This window comes from Rattus norvegicus, chromosome 9 (genome assembly GCF_036323735.1).
Source record: "Rattus norvegicus strain BN/NHsdMcwi chromosome 9, GRCr8, whole genome shotgun sequence".
Taxonomy (NCBI): domain Eukaryota; kingdom Metazoa; phylum Chordata; class Mammalia; order Rodentia; family Muridae; genus Rattus; species Rattus norvegicus.
Window position 1 is genome coordinate 96,316,659 of NC_086027.1, and position 27,374 is coordinate 96,344,032.

Below are 27,374 nucleotides of genomic sequence, written 5' to 3' on the forward strand. Positions count from 1 at the left end.
GCTGTCAATTTACAGATAATCTTGACTCCGGATAGAACGTTCATGACCACTGTGTTAGAAAGAGGCATAAACAGTTCATCAGAGTGCGTTTAGCTACATAGGTGGAAATGGTTTCAGAATACTGATTGTCATTGAGAAAACTCAATCAAAGCATTTACATACATGAAACAGACCAGATAATTTGGCCCAAATATTATTATATTAGTGAAGATATATACAGTTTTAGGACCTTGGTATATTTTATTAATTAACTTGTTTAAAAATATTTGATGCTCTGTCCAAACCATATATTGCTAATTATTGAAAGTTTTCAAATACAGTGATGTGGATTCCTGTCATGAAAGTTAAATATTAAGTATATACTTATTGTCTTGGTCACTGTTGTATTGATATGAAGAGACACCATGACCATGGCAACTCTTATAAAAGGAAACAGTGAATTGGGAGCTTGCTTACAGTTTCAGAGGTTTAGTCTATATCCATCATGGCACAGCACAGCATGTGGCAGACTGGAAAAGAAGCTGAGAGTTCTACATCCTGAGCCACAGGCAGCAGGCAGAGATGGGGAGCTACTGGGCCCTGTCTTGGGCTTTTAAAACCTCAAAGGCCACCCTCGGTGATACACTTCCTCCAACAAGGCCCCACCTACTCCAATCAGGCCACACCTCCTCATCCTTATAATCAGTTCAAACAGTTCTACCTTCTGGTGACTAAACATTCAAATATATAAATCTATAGGGGCCATTTTTATTCAAACCACCACACTTATATGCTATTAGAGGCTCCCACCCACCATTCAGCTTTCATGCAGTAGCCTGTGGGCCATCTTCTCGGAGGCCTCTTGGGCTCTCTAATAGTCTCTGCTTCTCATCACCTCTAAGAGGATACAGAGTGCCAAGCCTTTCTATTACTAAAGCCTCCGCACCTTGTTTGCACTGTATCCTTCTTACCCCTACTTCTAATTAACCCGGGGACATTCTTTGGCAAGATTGGAAAATAAGGACCAAGTATTCTACCTGGGAACCACCCCCGACTCCTCTTCCATTATGTTTTTGACCGTACACAAACATAGGCACTTCTATGTCTGTACATATGGGTACTTGCTATTACACAATTAACTGCTTTTGGGCGAGCTCGTATATTTGTAATATAATGTAAATGGGGGTTCTAAACATATACATTATATACAGGTACTTTAAAAGTGTCTATATTGGGGCTGGAGATATAACTTAGCAGTTAAGACCTGCACAGCTCTTGCAGAGGACCCAAGTTTGGTTCCCAGCGGGTTCTTTGTCAGGCTGTTCACAAACACCATTTACTCTAAGAAGTAACTTTGTTTAGGTTTGGAAAGGGCGTTCTAGAAACTATGCTAAAGGCAGGGGCTATAAAGGAAAAATAAAAAGACAGAGACATGAAACTTAAAACAATGTGTGTGTGTGTGTGTGTGTGTGTGTGTGTGTGTGTGTGTGTGTAAATATGTGTGGTCCCAGAGACCAGGAGTTGCATAGGATCTCCTGGAGCTGGAGCAGCCTGGTTTGTAAGTAGGTGTTGGATCCAAATCCTGGTCCTCAGGATAGAACATGAAGTTAATCCCTTAACCATCCTAATCCCCGAGCCATCTCTTCAGCCCCTGAAATGAAACAATGCTTTATGACAACAATGCCTAACTTCAGACAGTTCTAGTTGTACGGAGGTGGGGGAAGAGGAAAGAAAATGGCCTAAATCTTACTAAGGGTTAATAATAATAGCATTTGGTAAGAGGTAGGAAGCCCTTGGGGGGTGGGGGTGGGAAGAGAAAGGTCAGAAATTGTCAACAGGAGATGAGATGCCATGGGCAGTGTTCTGCTTCAAAACTTAGGCAGGCTTTATGATGGCAGACACAGGAAGGTGCCACATTTAAACCTATCCCTTCGTATGCTAACTTGGGAAAGTTAAAAGGGACTGAATTAATAGTCATGTAAAGTCTAGGAGGTTAGCATAGTTAAACAACAGCGACACCTATCAGAGTGAGAGTGAGGGAACGGTTTCTAACCCTTCAGGAGAGCAAATGTTCATGCAGGGCTTCCCGAGGTCACTGCCTCAGGGTGTAAAACCGGCTTTCAAAACCTTGGGCTTTCAAAACCTCGCGCTTTGATGCCTGGAGTCAACACTGAGAGCCAAGCAATGAAAGACTTTGGCAGGAATTTAGCCTGAGGATATTTACAAACCACTAACCTCAGTACTCAGTATTGTGTGTCCGTGTCCGTGTGTCCATGTGTGTGTGTGTGTGTGTGTGTGTGTGTGTGTGTGTGTGTGTGTGTGTTGGGGGCGGGATGGTAACATGCCGTCGAGGTTCAGTTAAGTTTTGAGGAACTGCATTTGTCGACATCTAAAATGATAGGACAGAGAGGCCTTCAGTGGAGGTTGTAAGCACATGTTATATACCCAGTATTTTAAAAGTGTCTATGTTGGGGCTGGAGGTATGACTCAGCATGTAAGACCCGCACAGCTCTTACAGAGGCCCCAAGTTTGGTTCCCAGCACCTTTGGCAGACAGTTCACAAACACCTGTAGCTCTGGGGAATGCATTCTGACCCCAATCAGCACCCACACTCACATATATGCACCCCCTATACAAAATTAAATATATGAAATCTTTGAAAATGTATCTTGTTAAAGGAATGTTAATGGTCAGATCTGAGTGCCAAAAATGTTCCTTGCAATCATTTGTAAACTAGGACAAAGGGTAAGGTCCTGGGAGAAGAGATAAGGTTTGTATAGACTGTTGGTCTTACTGCGAGTACCCGGAGGATAACAGGAGAGAGATAACATTTTAAATCCCTACTGATTTAATGGCCTGAACCTAGACCCTTGTCTCGGTTGATTTTAAACTTTATCGTGTGGCCTTGCTAACTGCATTCCAATTGGCTTTTGTAAACCGCTTGCTTGTTCTGTCTGCCCAGCAACAAAAACTATATAAAAGAGGAAAATGTGCTCTACCTGGTGTGCATCCTCTCCCGAGAAGAGTGTTGCCTGGCCATAATGAAGCTTTTGGACTCTCCACTACTGTGAGGTCAGTCTGTTTGAATTGCCAGCGATCTCATCTGCACGTAACATAAATGCTTTCTTATTTATGTTAAATAAGTGCGCGCTTATGAAAGCACTTCTGGGCTCTGTTCACACCAACGAAAGTGTGATGAGCACGGTTAGCATTAGTTTTCTTCTGCCGCATTTTCTAGAATGGCTGCCTGTCGTGCAAACATGAGCCTGAGTTTTTCACGGGATAAAGAACACAGACAGGCAATCACGCATTCTTCCCTTCATTATATAAATCAGAGTCCTTTTATCCCAGTGAGACATGGGGAGGCTCCAGACATTTTAAACCTGGCTCCACGAGGCTTGGTCACATTTTATCATCATGGCCCCTCACCTCCCGCCTCACCCAGAGGTGTGTTTTCCCACCCTGGGAAAATGTGGCTAAGGCTTTGGTGATGTTTCTGCCCCACCTTCATGTGGTAGAAAATTGCTTTTTCTCCTCTTCACCTTTTTTTTTTAAAACACAAACACATTCTTAGGGTCACCATTAATGTGTTTTAATGGGCTACACATTTAAAAAAAATCAATGGTAGAATTTACATTAAAAATAGAACACAATTAGATTGATTTGGGTGACCTATTTTTAATCAACCCCATTATTTATGGGTCTGAGAACTCCCATGACATCTTTCTTTGGAGCAGGCAAAGGCCAGTCCTTTGGCATTGTATGTGAATGGTTTTAAAACAGGAGGCGTGAGGTGAATCGATAACTTCCTAAACACCCCCTTTCCTTCTTGTTATTTTCTAAGATCATGTTTCACTCTGTAGCTTGTACACATTTTAAAAAAAACTTACTTATTTTTATTTATATGAGAACATTGTCGCTGTCTTCAGACACACCAGAAGAGAGTATTGGATCCCATTACAGAGGCTTGTGAGCCGCCATGTAGTTGCTGGGAATTGAACTCAGGACCTCTGGAAGAGCAGTCAGTGCTCTTAACCTCTGAGCCAGATTTCTAAGTCCCTCCAAAAAACTATCTACTGCCATGATGTTCTCGGTTTGCCCTCGGGCCTCTTTTCTTGCTGTATCACCCCAGTGCAGCTCTTCCCCCACCCCCACATTTTACCGGGGTGTTCTAGTTTCACTCCTGTTGATATAATAAGGCATTCTGACCGAAAGCAACTCAGGAAGGAAAGGGTTCGTTTGAGCCTACAACTTCTGGTAGCTGTCTATCACTGAGGAAAGCCAGGACAGTAGCTCAAGGCAGATCCTGGAGCTAAAACCACGGGGAATGCTGTGTCCTGGCTCCCCCAACTCTGGCTTGTACATGGAGCTCAAAAGACAGTTGTCTTTCCCTCCGCCACCTGGGTCCTGAAGATTGGGCTCAGGACCTGACTTTGTGGCAAGCACTTGTACCTGCTGAGCTATCTTGCCGGGCCAGGGTTTATGGGCCCTGTATTAATTGCTTTTCTGTTTCCTTGATAAAATATCCTGGTAGAAGGAACTTAAAGAAGAGAGAGTTTATTGTGATTTATGGTTCCAGGGGAATAGAGTCTTTCAAGGCAGAGAAGTGTGGCAACAGTCAGGGGAAGCATGGTACCAGGAGCAGGAAACTGGAGGGTCCCATTTTTATCATATACAGGAAGGAGAGAGAGAGAGAGAGAGAGAGAGAGAGAGAGAGAGAGAGAGAGAGAAAGGGAGGGAGAAAGGGAGGGAGATGGGGGGAGTGAGAGGAAGAGAGGGAATGGGGGGAGAGAGGGAGGAAGAGAACAGGAGAGTAGGCTACTTAACTACAGTTATACCTTCCCATGAAAGTATTCCTAAGAAAACTTTAAGTGTTAAAAATAAGTTGGTAAAACTAGACCAGCCATGAGTTCCTATACAATGTGGCCCTGAGCTTTAGGTTAACTGCCTGCCTGGCCATTTAACCGTTATCTTGCTTGCTTTCTGTATATATCACAGTTATAGTTTGCTTGTTTGTTTGTTTTACCCTTAAAAATTGAAACCAACTGGAGACTGGGGTTGCTTCCCACTAATCTGCCCCACCTGTAACTAAAGAAGACTCCATTTTATTTGTCCAGGCCTCTCAGGAGTCTGTCTCTTCAGGTACCCATATCAGGGCATACAGAGTTGTGTGGTTCGAATAGGAACGGCCTTCATAGACCTATGTGCTTGAATGCTTGGGCCGTAGGGAGTGGCACTATTAGGAGCTGGCCTTATTGGAGTAGGTGTGGCTTTGTTGGAGAAAGTGTGTCACTAGGGGTGGACTTTGAGGTCTGCTAGGCTCAAGCCAGGCCCAGTGCAGCATTTTCTCTTCCTTCTGCTCTGCAGATCCAGATATAGAGCTCTCAGCTCCTTCTCCAGCACCGTGTCTGCTTGCACACTGCCATGCTTCCTCCCCTGACGATAATGAAGTAAACCTCTCAAACTGTAAGCCATCTTCAGTCGAGTGTTTTCCTTTATAAGAGTTGCTGTGGTCATGGTGTTGCTTCACAACAATAGAAACCCTGAGACCGAAGTCTACCCCTAGTAATCAATTTCCTTCAGCAAGGTCCCATCTTCTAAAGGATCTATGATCTCCCCTAACAGCACCGTCAGATAGGGACCAAGTATTCAAAACTACGAGCCTACGGGAGGCATATTTGTCATTCAAACATCCACAGACCACAACTCAACGTTAAAATCAGAATCTTGCTGTGAGTTAAAAAAAAATTGAGGGTCAGCCAGGAAGAGGCAGAGTGGGTGCTTATCTTAAGACATTTCAAATGTTGATTTTTGAGCATGAGGTTTGAGAAGTGAGAGCAAGAACTTGAGAGAGAGAGAGAGAGAGAGAGAGAGAGAGAGAGAGAGAGAGAGAGAGAGATTGAGACCTGGAATTTAGAGCCTTTTAAAACCTCAAAACCCACCCCTATTGACACATCTCCTCCCACAAGGCCACACCTCCTAATCCTTCCCAAACAGGTTCATCACTTGGAGACCAAGTCTTCAAACATGAGTCTATGGGGGCCATTCTCATTATTAAATGGAAAAAAAGTTGCTGAGGATTGATTTTCCTTGAAGCAATAAATGAGATTCTCTCTGTGGGGCTGTTCTGTAGTGTGTTGACTTGACCCTAAATGTCACAAACACCTATGATCAGTGAAGACAGTCAACTCTTTTCACTGTAGTTTCTTTCTGTCATTAGGTATTAGATGGCCTTGGGATGGCCTTTGGTTAGTCATAACCACTGTTTGAGTTCTAAGGAAAATGGGGCCAAGAGGAGATCTAGTCTGACCCACAGTGGGTGTATGACGTAGTATGTCACTTCCACGTGTGTTTACATTTTTGTTAGCGACCCTGATGAAGGAAGGTCATCTAGGAATATCCCTATCACCCACTGCCCATGTTCACTCAGGGTAGTAAGGGAAGACAGATTGTGTTTGACCCAGCATCTGAGTATTTGGGGGAGGAGAGGCGGGGAACCCACCTTGAAATTGGACTGTCGAAAGCTCCTTCGATGATGAGAAATACAAAATGGAACACAGAGCATTTGGTTCTCATCTTTGCCCTTCTCAGAATGAAATCTTCTCTCCTGCTGGGAGTGTACCTTATAGTTATTAAAAAATAATGAGAATTATGCAAAGTGGATTTTTTCCCCCTTCTGACATAAGATGGTAGAAAAGGTGGCCTTAGTTGTTGGTCTTGACTGGTGCTGGTGTTTTTCTGCTCAGCTGCTGCTCTAGGAGGGTGGGAGACAGGAAATTGGTGGGGGAAGTCTAGGGGGAGGGGGAGGATAGGGAAAGGTGGGTGGGGGAAGGCAGGAGGGGAAAAACTGGGTGAGGAGGGAGGTGGGAGGAGGTTGGGGGGAGGGAAGATGGGTGGTGGGAGATGGCAAGAGGCAGGCAACTTTCTACTTGTCAGAGTTGGAACTTCATGCTCCCTCCTTTTCATTTTCTAGGTTAGATCATCTAATACTTTCTACCTCCTGCACGCTTCTACAGCGACAGCTCCTGGATTTGTTTATAGGCTTGCAGAGTTATAGGGTTCCACTTTAGCATTTGGCATCGACTCTATTCCCACTTGCACTAGTGCTTCGTTGTTACCCGACTTAACACAGCTGCCTGTTTGGTTATTTATTTCCTTTGCGCTGAATTGTGATGAAAGTGTTTTAGACCAGGTTTGCCCTCCCAGCCTACAGCCTTGTGCAGCAAGTGTAAGCAGGGCTCTGGTCAGTATGCCTGGTGTCAAGGTCCCCAACCCCTTTCATATAGACTTTTGAAGAACGTTCCAGATACACACTATGGCCTCCATTCTGAGCAATCATCAGGGTATTAGCGAGTTTCGTGAAGCTCTTATTATGTGTTTTGTCTTGGATGATATGATGGGATTGTCTGATGGCTCCAATGGCAATTTACTTCCATTTAGCAATGACAGTAACATGCCCACTGAGCAGAATGTGCTAAACACTTGGATAGATTGATCTTTCCATTGTCCCAATAAAGGAGGGAGTGGCTTGTGTTGAGATCCCATTTCTGCAATCTGTAGCCAAGGCTACTTTGGGCAATGTGTCTGAGCCTCAGTGATGCTACTCATAAACTGGGAATACTATTGCCTTTGTAGAGAGAGGGAGATCGCACCAGCGAGACAGTGCTTGGTACCAGCAAGCCGGTTCCCAAGGGAATGTTGGTTTTCTAACCCTGGAGGCATGGGGCTTGGGAACAGGCACCGGGAAGGGGCTGGTTCCAAGCCACACTTCAATGACTGGTGTGGGGTGGACAGACAAGTGCCAAGCCGGTATGCAGGGAGGAAGAGAGGTGGCTGCAGGTACCTTTAAAACTTTCCATCTGAAATAGGTTCTTTTCTGAGGTCCAGGAGTGCTGCTAACTTATTTCAGAGAATAACTCTCGAGTCTAGCTTTCTAGTTTCCAAAAAAGCAAATGGAAACTGAATGAGTGTTAATGCAAATCCGACCGAGGGCAGAGATTTTTAAATGCCTGTGGCACAGGGCCCCAGCTAAATTACTTCCCTGTTCTACCTTGTAGAGGACGGAACACTTACATTTCCAGCCCCTGCTTTCCGCGTCCTTTCTCGGCTATTACTGTACACCTACCGTGTTGCCCACACAGCCTAATGGACCACTTTGCCCCAGAGGGGTCTGACAACATCACACTTCTTTGCCACAACCTTGAAACGACCAGGACGGGGTATGATTCTTGAATGTTGCAGCTCTCCTTTTCGCCAGAGTGCGAGGCACTTACGAACCTTTCAGACAGCTTTGAGAGTCAGGGTGAGGACATTTCCACACCACTGCTCGGGTTGCGTCCCCACGAATGGCTCATCTGTGGAGAACAGAGCCGCAGTTCTGAGCTCCATTTATGCGTGTGTTGGGGGTGGGGTGGGGGTGTTATATATCTGTTATGATGATTTTCAGACTTTAATTGAATGCATATCATAGGGAGAGGAGGGTGTCTATTAAGGTCACGGAGAGGTCAGTTGTGAAATCGGCATCTGGATGGTTAGGGTCAGCTATCCCATTGCTGCAGAGAGCAGCTAGCAGGAGACATTGCTCTATCCTTCATGGAGGGAAATAGAGCTGACACAGGTTCAGAGGTGAGCCCGTGGCTTTGCCAGACCATGTGAGACCTCAGCACTCCTCACCCCATGAGTCTTATCTACATTTCTACCATCCTGGAAATGAGAAGGGTGGGGTCCAGAATTGTCTTACTGCTACGGACACACACAGCCCTTGGAGCTTATGGCCATAGGACTTACGACTAAGTGGTCCTCCTTTCCCTCTTTGTTGAAGGGGACAGAGCAACGAACAGTGTTCACAGTTGAAAGGGCACTGTCAGGAACAGTGTCATGAGTGCCATTGTTAAATGAGTGCCTTTGTCATTGTTAAATCTTTCCATCTTTATTGTTAGAGAAGATCAGAGAAAACAACTCTAAAAAGTTGGCTTGACGGTCAGGAAGCAGACATTGCCATAGCCCCGCAGAAGACAAGGAAGTGGGTGTGGGCTGTACACCGGGCACTCTGCCTGCGCCTGCGCCTGCACCTGCTTGGATAGCCCTTCTAGCTTTGGGATGAGACGACCCTCTCTCTTGGCTTTACATATAAACATGGAGGCCTACTGTATGCTGTGTGAGAATGTGCTGTCATCTTGGGATGATTTCCCTGGGAAGAGTGAGTGTCTGAGATAGAATTTAACAAAAGCTGTTTATTTGTTGGTTTGGGGTTGGGGGTGGGGAGGAATAAATGAAAATGGCGCTGAGCTACTGCTCACTCAGCTCCTGTCCAGTAGGGGGCTCTAGAGCTAGGCGAGCTGCTTCACGGTTGGCTTTAGACCAAGATGGCAGGTCTCTGGACCAGTCTTCTGGTTCCGACCATCTCGGGAGAGGTACTACCTTGGGCCAGGGAATCTCTGGTGGAAGCAAACCCCAATGGGGCTGCTTTCCACACGCCAGGGCTTTTCACTGGGCAGATACTTTAAAGGAGCACGAAAATGTTTTAACTTTCAAAACGTTTCTATTTCTAGTTCTAAGCATGTGACTATGTGTGTCTCCATGTGGGTATATGCGCCTGGCTGCCTGTGGAAGCCAGAGGCATGGGATCCCCTGGAACTGGAGTTACAAGTGGTTTTAATTGAGAGAGCCCAATGTGGGTGCTGGGGACAGAACTGGATCCTCTTCAAGAGCAGTGCCTCTTAACCACTGACCCATCTCTCTAGCCTCAATAACTTTTTAAAATTGAAATAAAAAATGGATTTGGTACAGCTATTTAGCATTTATACAGGTATAACACTATAATTTTTGTATCTATCCCTCCCTTTTAACGTAGGAGAGGGGAGTCCATGAAGACAAAAATAATTATGTGAGTCAGAGTGTTGGTCTGGAGTCTCTAATCAAAGGATAGCACTCTTCAGAGTTGGTGCGTTACACAGTTGCTTCCAGCACACGGTTATTCAAGTCTATTAAAAAATTATGCTTTTCCCCCCTGTTTTTCTAGACCTTTGCCCTAGTCAGCCACCTGCCAGCCACTGCTGCATTTGTCAGTATGCTCGTCTGTGTGTTTGTCCTGTTTCACACCTTAGTGTGTCTAGTGTTAAGAATTAGCGTTTTTAGCTTTCCAGTGTTAACCAGTCCTGCAATAGCCCACTTTGCCCTTTTCTGCTATTGGGTTTTACTGTCATTAATCATCAAATGAAATACTGAAATGTACACAGTTGGTTTCGTGTGTGCTTCTGTGTGTCCCTGTAAACATAACTTCTGTTCTTGATATGTAAAGAAATTCTTGTGACTCAGCATTGACAGGTAAGCAGACAGACACGCACTTGAAAGACAAGAACGGGTAATTCACAAAAGAATCACGGAGCATGAAGGCATTCGGGTAGTAGTTATCAAATGATGTAGGTTAAAGTAGGGAGTTCCAACTGGGAATGTAGTTCAATCCACACACCACTGCATGAAGCCATGGATGGGACCCCAAGCACAAAACCATCCACCTGTGCTTGAGCACACACCTGTACTCCAGAGGCAGAAGCAGAAGGATCAGGAGTTCAGGGTCATCCTCTGTTACAAGTTCACAGACTAGCCTACAATACGTGAGGCTTCGACTTAGGAGACACAGGTGCAAAAGCTAGTTCCCTATTCAACTCCGAAATGTCACAAAGTGAATCCCATGTTAGGAAGCACATGATGAGAGAGAAACATATTCTGCTCCTGGGAGTGTGGGAAGATACGTATAGCATCATGATGGACACGTGTCAAAGGTTCCCATGGCCAGCAGTTCCAGTGACTCCTTCCTTTCTGACTACGGGGCATGCTGTTCTGAGCACCATGGGAGGAGAAAATGGAAGAAGATGAAGAGAGAGAGAGAGAGATGCAGGGTGGGAAATTTTCCTGAGTCCCAAAGCATAAAGCAGAGAGTCTTCTGAAGTGGGAAGGTTTCTCAAGTGAAAAGCGTACAGGAGCTAGAGAGAACCCAGTGCAAGTCATGGCGGAGCCTCTGCAGATGAGGAGAGGCGCGTGAACCAGAGAAGAAAGAAACAGTAGAAAACCCTGCTAGGGGTCTGGAGCCAGAGAGAATCATGGGAGCTGTGAACTCTAGTGCAGAATTCACACTTTCGATGCTTGGATAAACCCTGATGAGGATGACCTCTTCTCTGTCAAGGAAAACCATACCAAATGCTTGCTGGTTGTGGTGCCTTTCTGTAGGGACAGGCTGACATGGCCTTCCTACCCTCCCCACCAAGAGGATGAGGACCCAAGGACAGCAGGATTAACCCTCCTGAATGTCAGTAAGCCCCTGCTGCCTCAGCCACAGGTTTCAAGGGAGGAGTGAAGGAACGTTGGTTGTGTCGATAGCATTTGAGGAGGTGCCCTTTGAGGAGTCAGAGTAGTTCCTGGGCCTGCAGCAGGGAGAGTGCTTTAAGCCATTCCTGGCTGTAGGGTTTGCACACTTATTCCAGAGAAGGAGAGAGGGCAGGGGTTTTTAGGACACCCACTCTGCTCTGCATGAGAAAGGCAAAGGGTCTTTAGGAGGTCAAGACTGCAGACCTTGGAGAGAGAGAGAGAGAGAGAGAGAGAGAGAGAGAGAGAGAGAGAGAGAGAGAGAGAAAGAAATACAGTTGATCTTCAGGGTGTCTGTATAACCCAAGTCTTCCCTCCCTCAGAGTCAATGCTGAGTTTTTACAGCATAGCATGAGTGAATTTTAGGGCTGTTATCGGTATTATCTGGGGGTGAGGATGATGAGGCTGGGCGGACAGAACATGGCTGGAGTGATTCAGTGAACATTTGGGACCTGATTGGAGAAATGATGAAACAGCTAGCTAACCATTTATTTGACTGTCTAGAATATGTCACCTTTTTGAGAAATTTTATTGGCTGAGGTTAGAGAAATAGCTCAGTGTTTAAGAGTACTGGCTTCTCTTCCAGAGGGCCCAAGTCTGATTTCAGTCTCCATGTTGAATATTCACAACCCCTCTAGCTCCAGTTCTAGGAGATCTTGCGCCCTCTTGTGGCCTCCCTGGGCATTGCACTCAAGGGCACATACCCCGACAGAGACACCAATAATTAAAAATAAGATAAAACTATTTATTTGGCGTGGTAAGGACAGACTATAAGGACTGCTTCAAAGCTGAGAATGCCTGAAAAATTCAACAGGTTTTTCTCTACCTGAGCTCAGTTTGGCTCTCAAAAAGCAGGACTGATACCCCAGTGACCAATGCTGCCATGTTGAAGCTGAAGATTAACTAGCGGGAAGTTATTCTCTGGACAGTGCACATAGACAGACATGTACGTTAGAGGTGCTAATTTTCAAGTGGTCAAAAGGTCCTTTCTTTCAGTTATGGTGGTATAAGTATCAATTTACCCATTAGAGCCACTCACTGAAGGATTGTGGGAGACCCGGTTGGGGCAGAGCAGGCAGAAGACAAGGGCCTGTGCTCTTAGGCAGGAACTCCTATGGGCCTCTGCCTTTTGAACTTTGAACTCTGCAGCCTTAACAATGGAGTTTAGTCAATGACAACACAAGATTTATCAAGTCAGTTCAAGGGTTGGCTGACCCCAGGAACATTGTTCTTAAGACATTAACTCCCCTATTGGGGTAGTGGGTCCCTTTGCAAATAGAAAAACAGATTTTTCCATGTTAACTAGTGCCAGCAAGAAGTGTCTTGCCGTGGGTTCTGCCTTCACATTCTGATTTGAGCTCCTACCCTGACTTCTTTTTAGGATAGACCATGACCTGAAAGCTGAAACAAACCCTGTCCTCTTGCTAGTGGTCATGGTGTTTGTCATAGCGAGAAACATCAAGCTACAACCACTTTCTTCATTGACTGTGCTATCCCTCAGCCTGCCATATATCCATCTGTTTGCTTATGGTCATCCCCAACCCCACCCATGCAAAGAGTGGCCAGGAAGCCCCTCCTCTTTCTGTGCCTTTCTGCATTGAATGGTGTCTGGTGCAGGGGCAGAAACAGTGACATTTCCTCAATGGACAAATGAAGGCAAAACAAATGTGTTCTCACCACCGTGTTATTTAGTATACAGAAAAAAAAAACCCCTAGAAATAGCTTAAAAAAAAAGAGGGGGTACAATTAAATATGTTACGGGCTGTTTTAAAATAGGATTGCAAGTCTCGGAAATATATCTGACACTGAGATGCTCACGAAACATTAAAGTAGGACAGAGAGGATGTAAAATATACAGCCCGAGTGGCTTGCTTTTAGAACATGTGCCCATGGCTCTTTCTTCTCCTGGGGCACACACTGTGGCTGTAACTTTCTTTCTTTTTTTTTTAAAGATTTATTTTATTTATTATATATAAGTACACTGTAGCTGTCTTCTGATACACCAGAGCTGTCTTCTGATACACCAGAGCTGTCTTCTGATACACCAGAAGAGGGCATTGGATCTCTTTACAGATGGTTGTGAGCCACCATGTGGTTGCTGGGAATTGAACTCATGACCTCTGGAAGAGCAGTCGGGTGCTCTTAACCACTGAGCCATCCCTCCAGCCCCTGTAACTTTCATAGTTGAAAATGTTATGGCAATATCAGTGTGAGCTTCTATTTACTCCTTTCAAAATGTCATGGACAGCAGACTCGTTTTTTTTCCCCCTGTACATCTTAGCAACAGCATCCATACAACTTCTTCTCATTAAATCAAGAACTCTCCTCACCACCCCCCCGTATGGCTTCTCTTTGGTGTGACTCAATCTTGTAGTAACCTGGGGCTGTGATTAAGTCAAAGGAGAGTAGATTGGATGCAAGCCTTCCAATATTGCTGAGACCACCAGGATGGATACCAAAGTAGTTAGCAGGAGGGTAGCGTATACAGTTTGGATACACTGGACAGAGAGATTTGTGTCCTTAGCAGGATGGACTCGGGTGGTATGGTTTCAACATGCTACTTTAGACCAGCATGTGATTTAAAGCATTCAAATGGTTTACTTTTTGGAATTTTCCATATGGTAGTTTCTTTCTCCATCATGGAGTTAAAGGTAGAAACTTAAATGTATTTCTGGGTCCCCCTGTTCACCCTCTTTCTTCCCTCTCTCCCTTCTATTTCGTTTTATGAGGAAAGACCTTGCTATGTAGTCAGACTGGGCCCGAACTCACAAACTCCCTATCTCAGCCTCTTCAGTCCTGGGTTCATAAGACTTCTTTCTTTTCTTTCCAAATTACTTGTGTATCTTTTAAAGGTACTGATAGAGGAAGGGTGTACAGAGATGGGAAAAAAAAGGCCATCCAGTGACCAGTCCAACTTGTGATCCATTCCATGGGCAGGCACCAAACCCTGATGCTGTGCTGTACTTGCACACGGGAGCCTGGCATGGCTGTCCTCTGAGAGGCTGTACCAGCAGCTGAGACAGATGCAGATACTTACAGCCAACCATTGGATGGAGGTGGGGAACTCCTATGGAAGAGTTGGAAGAATCGAAGGAACAGAAGGGGGATGGCAACGTGGTAGGAAGAACAACAGTGTCAACGAACCTGAACCCCTGGGAGCTCCTAGAGACTAACCAACCAAAGAGCATAAATACATGGGCTGGCTGTGACCCCAGCACATATGTAGCAGAGGATTGCCTTGTCTAACCTCGGTGGGAGAGGACATGCCTAATCCTATAGAGACTTGATGCCCCAGGGAAGGGGGATGTTGGGGGTGTGAGTTGTGTGTGTGTGTGTGTGTGTGTGTGTGTGTGTCCGTCTAAGAGGCAAAGGGGAGGGGGAATGGGGTAAGGAATTCTGGGAGGGGGTATGGGGAAGTGGGGCAACATTTAGGATGTAAATAAATACGATATAATAATAAAATAAGAACAAAAGGAGAATTGAAAAATAAAGAGAATTTTTGAAGTTTTTCAGCTTAAAAAAAAAAAAAGAAAGGGTGTTGAAGGGTAAATGACATCTTTAAGATTTTCCTAACAAAAGCTAACCCAGAAGGAGAACTAGTAGAGAGTGGACTCCATAGTAGTTCTGCAGCCTTATCCCAGGACAAAGCAAACAGATCAAGCAGATTTCCATTTGGCACATGCTGCACAAAGCAGGGGTCACCTAGAGTGAGGACTCGCTGGTGTGCAGCGGCTGCTGAGCTAGTGGGTCTCAGTGTCCGCTGTCTGCAGATTAGACTCACCTGGAAGACAGAAGGAGGCCTGAGAGGCTCAGCTACACTCACCCGTTCCACAGGGTGGTTATCAATCCGGGTTCTACGAGAAATGGAATCAACAGTCTATCTACCATCCATCATCTGTCTGTCTGTCTGTCTGTTTACCTACCTACCTATTGCTTATTCATCCGTCTGTCTGTCTATTTCCTGCCTATCTGTCTATTTGAGGAGAACTTAGAGTGATTATGATGTGTTCATATGGGTTATCTACAAGCTTTAGACCCTGGGTTCTCGGTCACAGTCTAGAAGTCCCAAAGCCAATAGTGGGACTCAGTTCAGATTAGAGGCTTACGGACCAGAGGGTTGGTTGGTAAAAGTCATGGATTCAAGTATAGAGAGCCTGAACTTCTGGTTCCAGAGCAGAAGACAAGGGTATTCCTGGACACACACACACACACACACACACACACACACACACACACACACAGAGAGAGAGAGAGAGAGAGAGAGAGAGAGAGAGAGCGCTCTCACGGATACAGAGCAAGGAGTAATGCTTGATTTGCTCTCTAGATCTTTTTTTTCTTCAAACGTGATTTATTTTTATGTATATAAGTATTTTGTCTGCACATGTCTGCAGCATGCAGTGCCTATAGACGCCAGGAGATGGCGTCAGTTACACATGGCTGTGAGCTACCATGTGTGTGCTGTGTCTCAAAGCCCAGGTCCTCTGGAAGAGCAACAAGTGCTCTTAACTACTGAGACATCTCTAGCTTGTCTAGTTCTCTTTTAAGTCAATCCATGTGGCCTGGGCTTTAAAAAATGATTTTAAAATTTTAATTATGTGTGTCCGCTCGAGGGATGTGTGCACATAAGTGCAGGTGTTCTCGGTAGCCACGCCTCTAATCCTAATTGGGATCACCTGAGTTACAGTTAGAGCCGGTTCTGAGCCTCCAGATGCAGATGCTGAGAACTGAACTCTGGTCTTCTGCAAGAACAGAGCAGCCTCTCTAGCCCCCTGACCTGTTTGTCTTCATCTTAAGCTCTTCAAGGCATGCAATGTATAGTTCAGTTTTGTATTTCACAATGCAGAAAGCATGCACCATCTTCAATGTACACCCACTGTGTGTGGGTACAGGGACTGGTGTTAAGCAACTTGCGCCAGGGTCAGTCACACAGATAGACGGTGATGAACCTTACTTAACAGAAGACAGGCAGTGGGGTTTCAAGGCTGATCCATCTGCTGCTACACTCTGCACACAATGCCAGATGCCTGGGCTTAAAGCAATTTATTGTACCATTTAACTGAAATATGAACCCATAGAAGAGTGTCAAATATTCAAAAGTACTTCATAGCAGACAAGGAACTATTTAAAGATGACAAATCTTATTTCTAGTTTTACTACACCCCATTTGCATCTATTCTACCGAAGGAAGAGATTTGAGACCTCATCAATTTTATATGTTTAAATCACTTTTAAAAAAGAATTGGGCCTTTGATTCTGCTCTCCTATCCCCCTCCCTCCTCCCCCTCTCCCCCTCCCCCTCCTCCTCATCGTTATTCATGTGGCACAGGCTAGCCTCAAACCTGCTACGTAGGCAAAGATGACCTTGAACTTTTGAGCTTCTCTTCTGAAGTCCTAGGATAATAGATGTGCACTACATTGCCTAATTTATATGGGGCTGGAGATCAAATTAAAGACCTCATGCCTGGGGGCTGGGGATTTAGCTCAGTGGTAGAGCGCTTACCTAGGAAGCGCAAGGCCCTGGGTTCGGTCCCCAGCTCCGAAAAAAAGAACCAAAAAAAAAAAAAAAAAAAAAAAGACCTCATGCCTGCTAGACAAGCATGAATCCTATCTCTAGTAATGATTCTGTTGTTTTTCCAGATGTTTTATCATCATCAATACTAATTCTATTAATTTGAAATAAAGCTGCCTGTCAGAAAGTTAAGGGTAGGCCTTTGGATAAAAACAGTATCCTGTGATTTGAACCAGCGAAGCACGTCTAGCATCTAAGCTGTCATCAAGACGCAGTTTTTCTTTACTGCAACAGGGTTTCTTCGCTAGCTTGGGTAATATTTGTTAATTTTAACATATATGCTAAGCCTCCTCTCTGTGCCTGCCCTGGGAATGCCAGATTGTCCAAGACGTTCCAGGGCTTACTAGGTGTTACTTGTGGGGAGCCTGGTGTCTAATGCTGTAGTTATCTAGTGATTCATGACCCAGAGACAAAGAGGATGAGACGGGACAGGAACCATCTTAGAAGGGTCTTCAAACAGCAAGTGCTTGAGATGGGCCCTTTGATAACCTGATAAGGGCTAGCCAGGCCAAGAAAGTGGAAGAGAAAAATGCCAAGGGGAGAGGACAAGCCAGCAATTCACAAAACGAGAAGAAGAGAATGATGGGAGAGCAACCCACTATGAGGGATCAGATGGACAGACAACTGGTCAACCAGAGAGGATTCTGTAAGGTGACTTGGAATTGAGTTTGTTGACGCAGCCTGGCACAAAGGTTCCCCAGTCTTTGGTCCCACACAGTGAGCTCACCTGGACATTAAAACCACCATCCCTATTCATGCTACAGTCTCATTGAGACATCCTCCTCATCTTTGCGAGAATTTGTGTTCTGTATAGAAGCCACTTTTGTTATCATTAAACACTTAAAACCAGAAAACAGAGCAGAGGTGGAAAGAATAGAGCATGTGAGCTCAGTGCTGGATCTGAGTTTTGGATTTGCTCGGTGCCCAGGGGCTGAGCATTCTCCATTTGTTTTCTGTGGTCAGATGTGATGAAGGAGCCTGAACAGGGTCCAGTCTTATAGGGGTGGGCAGGCCACCCAGTGAGTCAGGACAATTCCTACTGTGCCCACCGCTTTGGGCCACCAGTGATTCTATTAGAGAGACCACCTTCCATGGGATTGGAAAGAAAAAGAGCAAAAAAAAAAAGTTGCAAAAATCTCAGCTTAACTTTAGGTGGCAGAGAGGGAAATAGCTGCACATTAAGAATGGCACACGATGGGTTGGGGATTTAGTGGTAGAGCGCTTGCCTAGCAAGCGCAAGGCCCTGGGTTCGGTCTCCAGCTCCGAAAAAAAAACAAAAAACAAAAAACAAAAAGGATGGCACACGATGGGGCTGGCAGATAGTTCAATGGTCATGAGCACTTTCTGACCTTGTAAGAGGACTCAGTTCCCAGAACCCACATGGTAGCCCACAATTGCCTCTAACTCCATTTCTAGGGGATCCAATGCTTTCTTGGCCTCTTGGGGCATTGTATACATGCAGGTACTCATATATACATATAAAATGAAAACAAATGTTAGTTGTTTTTAAAATGACACTTGGGAAGTAAGAGAAAGAGAATCAAAAATCCAAAAGCCTGGGATTCATGAGACCCTATCCTTTTGTGGGGAGGGCTTTTTGAAACAGGGTTTCACAGTGTGGCCCAGACTGCCCTGGAACTCTCCTTGTAGACCAGGCTGGCCTCCAACTCACAGAGATGAACCTGCCTCTGCCTCCCAAGTGCTGGGATTAAAGGTGTGCTCCACTATTTCTGGTCATGAGACCCTACTTTACATTTTTTTTTAAATGGGCTTTCATTTCAACTGCTGTTTTGTGTCAGTCATAGGGAAAAAAAAATAATCCAAACAGAAGCCATAGTCTGTCCTTTAAAGAGCGCATCTGGGCACCCAGTGCTAAGTGGTTCTTAGCATACAGCTTCACAGGACTCAATACATAATTGATATAAATTAATGGCCAATGAAAGAAGCATCCGTGCTAATCTATAATTACTGGAAGCAACCTCATATATTTTTCATGAAAGTGTCATTTCACTGCAATTTTTTTTCTCTAAAATTCAGGGTATTTAGAATTTAAATGGCTTTCAATAATTGCTTTCAACTGCTCTCAGCAGCGAGGCTTCCCTGTCAGCATGGGTGGCTGAGAAATGCAGGATTCAATTGTTGTTCCTTGCTTCTTCTGATTCTGCCTGACTTTCTGGCCGGTACGATGATATCAAAGATCGAGACAGTGAAGGCCAGGATGCCCCACAGTGACACTTCAGGGGCTGGTCACCGAGCAGGGTCCCACAGTTCCAATACCTCAGCAGTGTGTAAGAGCTGACAGTCACATCCCACACACAGGTTGGCCTAAGAGCAAGTACACAGCCCAGCAGAGAGGGATTCACCTGGGCCCAAGTCTACAGTGAAAGGAATGCTCTGGGCAAGGACAGAGATTTCTCATGCTCTGAGTTCACATCATTAACAGAGCAGTCAGGGGGTGGAGAGATGGCTCAGTGGTTAAGAGCACTGACTGCTCTTCCAGAGGCCCCGAGTTCAAATCCCAGCAACCACATGGTGGCTCACAAACATCTGTAATGGGATCCAATGCCCTCTTCTGGTGTGTCGGAAGACAGCGACAGTGTACTCATATACAGTAAATAAATAATTCTTTAAACAGAAATCAGAGCAGTCAGAGAAAGAGCAATGAAGGGCAAACAAGCAAGGACTACTGAAGGAGCAACTGAAGCCACCACAGGATTCTTTGTGCTCGGGAAACTGACTCACCACTACCAGTGAGGTTTTGGGGGGTATCAGGCAAACTGATCCTTTCTAGCAAGCTAGAACACAGAGAAGTCATTGCTAGCAAGCTGTATAGAGTTACCACTGTGTAGTTTTGACTTTGTATTCTCATCCATGACAGAAGGGTACCCACCTCTCACCATTGCAGAGAAGTCGTGCTGGGATTGGCACACATTTTGATGAAAAAAAAAGAGAGAGAGAAAATGAAAAGTGGGAAAGAATTGAGAGAGGGGGAAGGAGAAGGAGAAAGAGGAAGAGGAGAGGAAGGAGGAAAAGAGAAGGAAGCAGGGTGTGTGTGTGTGTGTGTGTGTGTGTGTGTGTGTGTGTGTGAAGAGAATCATTGAGAGACCTCCTGTGTGTCTGAATTTCCAGATTGGGTCTTGTTATGAGTCTACTTTTTTCATTTTATTATTTGATCCTAGAAATAAATTCATTTGCAGACAAGAGTCTCCTGATAAAGCTGGCTTTTAACCTTCAAATGGGGCAAGGAGCACCAGAACGTGAGCAGGGAGTTTGTTTGCTTAGTTTCCCATCCTGCTCTACAGAGTGGCCACAGAAGTAGCTCTGGTGGTAGGTATCTGAATAGCTCTATCAACTTACCCAAACGTCAGTGGTTACTAGGTACTGTCCCAGGAACTACGGCAGACGCAGGGTCATCGTGCTGGCCACAACCCATCTCTAAAAGCACTGGGTACCAGAGGGAAAGGTGTTTCACACTTGAGTTCTAGTCTTAGACAGGAACCAACTTCATATGGAAAAATTCACAGGAAAACACGGAACATACATGAGCCCAGATGATTTACTCCATCCCCGGGTTAGTGAAAGGGAGCATAAATAATTTTAGAATATATATGCATTCAGCTATAGGTCCCGTGACTCCACGTTGGTGGGTGTTCACGATGTCTTGGTGGTCCGCCATATTGGAATTTTGTTATGTAGAGTCTTAGCATTGACTCTTCTCTTTCATGCATCCTCTGGAGCATCCTGGGAAAGGCCCTTATGGAGTTTCAGCTGACGGAACGCTGTGAGCGAGGTGCTGTGCTGGGTGGGACTTCATAGGTGAGTTATTTTATAAATTAGGGGTGTAAATAAGACCCCAGGGATCAAAGGAGAGGGGTACGAACTGACCATCACATGACCTGATATTTTCAACTAACTGACTCTCTGCCCTCACTCCAGGCAGGAGGAGGTGTTGAGGCCTGATTTTTTGTGCTACAGTGAGAGCTCTGCTTCACAGACCCAGTCTACTCTGTGCTTGCCTTGCGGGCTGGTTTTTTTTTTGTTTTTGTTTTTGTTTTGTTTTGTTTTTTGACAACATAGTATAAATAACCAGACATGGGGATGTCTGGATTCCCATCATATTTCTCAGTTATGGGTCAATTAAGCAGGGTCAATAAATTAACTTCACTGAGGTGAGGATGCTCTCAACTGGTGTCCTCTAGGTGGTGTCATCAGATGGCATAGTGTGTGCTGTACCCGCCTGTAACATACCAAGCTTAGGCTGGTGTGAAGTCACCCTTGAGCAAGCATTTGCACTCCAGCCACTCAAAGGGCTAATAAAATGGAGAAAGGATATGCCCGTTTCCAGTGTCTCTTTCTGTCGCTTCCGCTTTCATAGAATATTCTGAGGCTGTGAACCAATTAAATCCTCCACAAGGAGTGGGAAACTGAAGAGGGAGTTAAATTTGCTGCTTATGGGAGACTGTACAGTGTCCAACTACTACACCGTGTGCACGTATGTGTGTGTGTGTGTGTGGGGGGGGCTTGTGCTCGTACCACAGCACAAATGTGGCCAGAGGACAATTTTTGGGAGTTGATTTTTCTCCTTCCACCTTGCTGAGGTGGGGTCTCATTTCTGCTGTGCTGCAAACTGCAGGCAAGTTGGACCATGAGTTTCCAGGTGATTCCATGGTCTCTAGCTCCCAACTCGAGGTAGGAGCACCAGATGCTGCTTGCCAGTTGATATCAGTGCAGTGCCCTCCTCCACCCTGAGGTGTTGTTACTGAAGACCACTTCTAGGACTCCCAGAGCTGATAAATGCAACATGAACACTCCTCTTTTAGCCGGGATATAAAGGAGAAGAGACCAACAGGGCCCCGCTAGTGCCAAGAGGTCTTTTTTCCTCTTACTTTTGCCTTTTGTTCCCTCCCTCCCTCCCTCCCTCCCTCCCTCCCTCCCTCCCTCCCTCCCTCCCTCCCTTCCTTCTTTCCTCCCTTCCCTCCTTCCTCTTACCCTCCTCTTCTCTTCTTCCTTTATCTCTCAGATGCACATCAGAAGGCAACTGCACTTATCAGATGATGTTGTATATGTGGGAATTTCTAAAATACACGAAATGCCTCACTTTTTGAGAGGCAGTGTTAAATCACAGTAGACATAAGACAGGCAGACTGTTACGTATGCCAAAGAATAGGATGGCGTCCAGCTATAGTCACATCTATGGCGTTCTTTGTTTTTGTTTGGTTTCGTTGCTGCTGTTATTAATGTTTCTGTCACCAAAACCAAGCTCTCTGGGCTAGGGATTGGTCCCTTGTATTTCTCATTGTATTTTAAGTACCTAAAACAGAACCTGGACCAAATTTAGTGCTTAGGAAACAATAACTAAGTAACAAGAGAAGAGAGAATGGAGTTGAGAAATGAGACTCGGTGACGGTGGGGGAAGTGCCTGCTCCACAAGTTTATTCCTCGGAGTTCATGTGAAAGAGCAGGATTTGACAAGGGCATGCATCTGGTGCTCCTACCTCAAGACGGGAGCTAGAGACCAAGGAATCACCTGGAAGCTCACCATCCAACTTGCCCAGTTTGCAGTGTGGCAGAAACAAGAGCCCCTACTTCGTTCAGCCCCTGCTCTGGTCCACAATTTTTTGTTAATTTCATTATTCCTAAAATAATAAAAAAAAAAGAGTCATGTGACCTGTCTTCAAGAGCTGGAAAAGCAGATGAGACAGGGCTGTGGTTTTTTTTTTTGTTTGTTTGTTTGTTTGTTTTTGTTTTTGGTTTTGTTTTTTTTATTCACTATAATTTGTAACTTTATTAAGAAGGAGCCAATGTCAGCACTGCTATGTAAACAATGACAAAGATCAAGGGAAACATCAGGGATCATGTAGACAGCAATATACATTGTCCTTTATATAATCAATGTATGATAGTTAAGGAAACTTTAATCCTTATTAAGCAAATGTTTTTGCACATACTTCCTTCTCTTTATCATTTGCTTGACTTGAAGCAATTCTGCTGGGATAGCTTTATCTCCTGGGCTCTCTCCTGCGCCTTCTTAAGATCAGCCAATGCTTGATGATAATCTTTCAATCCCTGCCATCCTTGTGCTTTTCTGTACAGTGCTTTAGTGTTTGAAGGGCCCAGTTCAAGAGCCTCCAAGCAACTGTCAAATTGCCCCCTGACAATTTGACATCTTCAATTGACAAGCACAAATATTCAGCCGCACGCAACTTAAGGCAGTCTGTATATATCAACTTTCTCAGTAACAGCCTTTGAACTATCCACGTACCTTAAAACCTTTGCATATTTTTTAATAGCCATCTCCCAGTTCTGAGACTTGTAAAAACTATTTCTAATGTTTTTAAGTCTTCAGATATTAATAACATTTTATCTACATCTTTTAAGTCTATATCTGCATCCTCAGGGAAATCTGGATGACAGTCACCAGAGTCGTCTTTGGGGAATGTTCCCCAGTCATCCTCTTCCTTCAATTCTCCACATTCTGTAATAACACAGAGTTTGACAGGTTCACCATTCACTTCTACATTGTCAAGCATCCTTGCCACACCGTGTCCTTTCATTACTTGACCAAATACCACACGTTTCCCATCCACATGAGGAGTTGGAACTTTTGCAATAAAGAACTGAGAACCATTTGCATTGGGGCCTGCATTTGCCATGCTCAGCCAACCCTCCCAGTCATGCTTATGATGAAAGTTCTCATCTGCAAATTTTTAACTGTAAATAGTTTCTCCACCTGTCCCATTCTGATTTGAGAAGTCTCCACCCTGAATCATAAATTTCTTAATAATTCAGCGGAAAGGGCATCCTTTAGAATGCAGAGGTTTCCCAGCTGTGGATCCGGTGCCCTTTTCTCCTGTACACAGTGCATGAAAATTTTCTGCAGTTTTAGGAACAATATCTGCAAACAATTCTGAAACAATTTGTCCAACTCTCTCCCCACCGATGTCCGCGTCAAAGAAGACTTGCGGGTTCTTGGAATTGGAGGGCTTGGCTGCTGGGGATGAGTGGGACATCTTCACTGCAGGCATTGGAAAGCGGGATACTAGTGCCTCATGTATGAGACAGGGCTGTTTTGAATGTGAACAGTGCTCCTGAAATGCCTGGATAAAAAGGCTTGCCCCCTGGGGGATGCTGTGGACTTTCAGAAGGTGTGGCTTAAAGTAAAGTCCCTAGGCCTTTGGGGACATGTCCTCAAATTGTTTCTTTCCCTCCTGTTTTATGACTCCAGATGTGTCAACGTGCTTAGACTGCGCCCTTGCCATGGCTACGTAGGGTCCTCACCAGACTCCAAAGTTATGGGGCTGGTTGATCTCACTCAGCCTTGGCCTCCCCATTTATGGGTTTATTTTGTTCTTCTTCAGAAGGAGACTGTAGCTTTCCCCCTCCTCCTCAAACCTTAACACAACCGATTCCGTGATGGTAGTACTAATCAAGCCACAAAACTCAGTGCTTAGACAGCATCACCTGCCAAAACTAAAACAGACCTAATTTATCAATGCCATAGTTCTGGGGAAGTCTCTAGCTGTACTGACCTTACTTTTTGGCCTCTACAGTTGTGATTCTAGCTAACTGCTCTTTTTAATTGAAGTAGGTCAACCCAGAATACGGTTTTTGTGCATAAAGACTTTCAAGTGAGTGAAACTTACAGTGAGAAAGGCTTAGTGCTACCCCAGGATCCCAAACATCCAGTGTAGCTGCTGGCTGGGCTAATAAAAACGTTCTCTTGGCTTAAACCCATGTCCTAGTCTTCTCTGGTGTACACCCCACAAGAGAGACTGCTTCAGGCCCTTTGCTGTAGCATTTAGAAACAGAATCCTGCAGGTAGCAAACACTTTGAAAATTATACCATAGCCCACAACTGTGAGATCCATTCAATAAAGACATCTTGTCTTATAAGTAGGTCTGTCAGAAGCACTGCTGGACTTGACTGTGGAGGTGATTAGATTTAGAATCAAAGTAAGGAGCAGGTGTTTAGATGTCCTGTAACACCATTTCCAAGGAGGATTGATGGAGAAGGATGAGCCTCATTCCAAAGTGGCAGCGCCTTCCAGCAGCAGCCCAGGTACCAAGAACTCCAAGTCCTGCTTTGCCTGCCTGACTTCATCTCTTGCTGATGAGTGCATCCGCTCTGTCGCAGTTGAGTGCACATCGCGTGAGAGTCTGTGTTGGAAAGCGTGTTAAAAATAGGAATTCATGGATGTGGGGAGATGGCTCAGTTGGTGAAGGGCTTGCTGAGCAAGCATGAAGACCGGAGTTCAGTCCCTAGCACTGTAGTGTTGGGGAAATGTTGGTGATCCCCCCAAAATAACACAGACAGGAGCCAATCTGGTGCAACTCGCATCAGGGTCTTTATTCTATTCAAGCTAACTCAAGCTCCCCCAGTGCACCACCTTCACACAGGTGGTGGAGCCCAGAACGTCTATTGGGGCAAGGCTTTATTTATAGTAAGCAACAAGCAGGGAATACATAAAGTACTCTGGCCTTTAACAAAATTGGCTGGTACTGGGAGTCATACCATAAACTTAATTTCTCCTCCCCTCTGCATTGGTGGTCCTTAGGCAGGGGATGGGCTTGTAACCTGGGGGTGCAGGCTTGTTGTGGGAATAACCTGGAGATGCTGGACTTGTTGAGGGTGTAACCTGAAAATGCTGGTCTTGTTGGGGATTGGCCTAGAGACTGGAGCTAGGCTGGGCTTTTGTTGGGAGGCAACTTGGAAACCAAGTCTGTTAGTTTACCCGAGTTCAAACTTAGGTCAGGTTCTCTAAATGGAGTCTGAACTTAAATGATTTGGCGTCTCATCACCCATCTAAAAATCCAGAAGTGATGAACTCTGGAACTCACAATCCCAGAGCTGGAGAGGCAGAGACAGGGAGGGTCCTAGAACTCTTTCTCCAGCTTAGCCCAACCAGGGAGCTCCAGGTTCCAGAAAACAAGCAAGCAAACAAACAAACAACCCCCCAAAAACCCCAAAAACAACAACAACAAAAACCAAAACCCAAAAAACAGCAGTGTGGACAGCTGAACTCTGTCCTACACAAATGCTTACACACATGCAAGTGTACACACACATACACGCACACACACACACACAAACACACATGAATTTCTTCCTGGGGTGTCACTGATGTAGTGTAACATATAGGTGATATACATTATATATAATTTATACATACTTAACAAAATCTATCTGAATTTTCAGATGAGATGTCTCCCCCAAAGAGACCAGAATCTTAAAACTGCTAATATATCTTGATTTTGCTGGGCAGACTTCCTCATGGGGGAGCTGGCAGCCCCTAGCTCAGAACTTACAGCAGCTAGTGCCTGGGTAGGGGCAAGGCTACAGGGGCTAGCATACCATGAGGGCATCCTGACTCTTGTTGGAAAATGTCTTTCCCATCAGGTTACTTTTGGGGCAAATATTTAATTCCCATCTGCTATGGCCTGGCTATTTTCATCTCTGACATTCGAGCCCTTCTGCCCCCAGGCCCCTCTGTGGGATGGCAGTGCTACTAATGACCCTAATTATGCATGGCTACCCTACTCCCTCCATTACCCCCATCACCCCTGGCCACCATGCTTTTAAGGGAGGGTGCCTCATCCCTGGTCAGAAGCCCAGCAATGGCTCTGAGAAGCCACATGGGCCTGGAGTATGTTTTCTTTGCCGTGCTGTTACCACATGAGAGTGGTCAGGAATCACTCAGAGCTCTTTCTGTGATCTCAAAGTTTCAGTAATTTGGATAAAAGGGAAGAAATGGGTTCTTATTAGAGCCCTTTAGAGCCCAGAGCTCTAAAATGGGACAGGGCAAGGTCAGATAGGCCAAATGGAAGGCCATGTGAATTTTTAATAGCTTCTGTCTCACTCGGGCACTAAAGCACACACAGAAGAAAGAGAATGCATTCCTCAAAAGCCTACCCCTCACTTTTTCTCAGCCTTGCTGAAGGCAGGCTGTTTGAAGGCAGAAATTTAATAATACAGTTTAAATAAAGTCTTGGAGGTCTCTTGAAATGACTTACTTTAGGTCTCATGAACTCTTTTAAAAAAAATCCATCCATCCATCTGTCCATCCATCCATCTGTCCATCCACTCATCCATTCATCTTTTGAGACAGGATATCAACATGTAGCCCATGTTGGCCTTGAGCTGGAGATCCCAATTGCTGAGATTTTAGGGTTATCCTTCCATGCTCGTTCATTTTGTTGGTTGGTTGTTAGTTGGTTTTGAAGACCCAGACTGGCTTTGGACTTTACGGTCCTGGCTCAGCCACCCGAATGCTGGGGTTGTAGGTCTGGGCCGTCAAACTTGGCTCTGTAGCATCACAGACATGATTCATAAACTCTTCTGATGGGTAGGGGGTCTTCAGGTGCTGTTGCTGGAGTGGTCAGGCCTCAGGTGTTGTGTCTTCGTCTCTGGCATGCAGGGTAGACACTATGACTTCATAACGTGTGTGACATCTGAGCCAGAGCT

General features: G+C 45.1%; 1 protein-coding gene and 1 pseudogene across 1 annotated transcript in view; one reads left to right on the forward strand and one right to left on the reverse strand.

Moving 5' to 3' along the window:
• The window catches only part of Trpm8 (transient receptor potential cation channel, subfamily M, member 8), a 122,393-nt gene that overhangs the window by 1,092 nt on the left and 93,927 nt on the right, over nucleotides 1-27,374 (forward strand). The window lies entirely within an intron of this gene.
• Nucleotides 22,827-23,922, reverse strand: Ppid-ps21 (peptidylprolyl isomerase D, pseudogene 21; annotated as a pseudogene).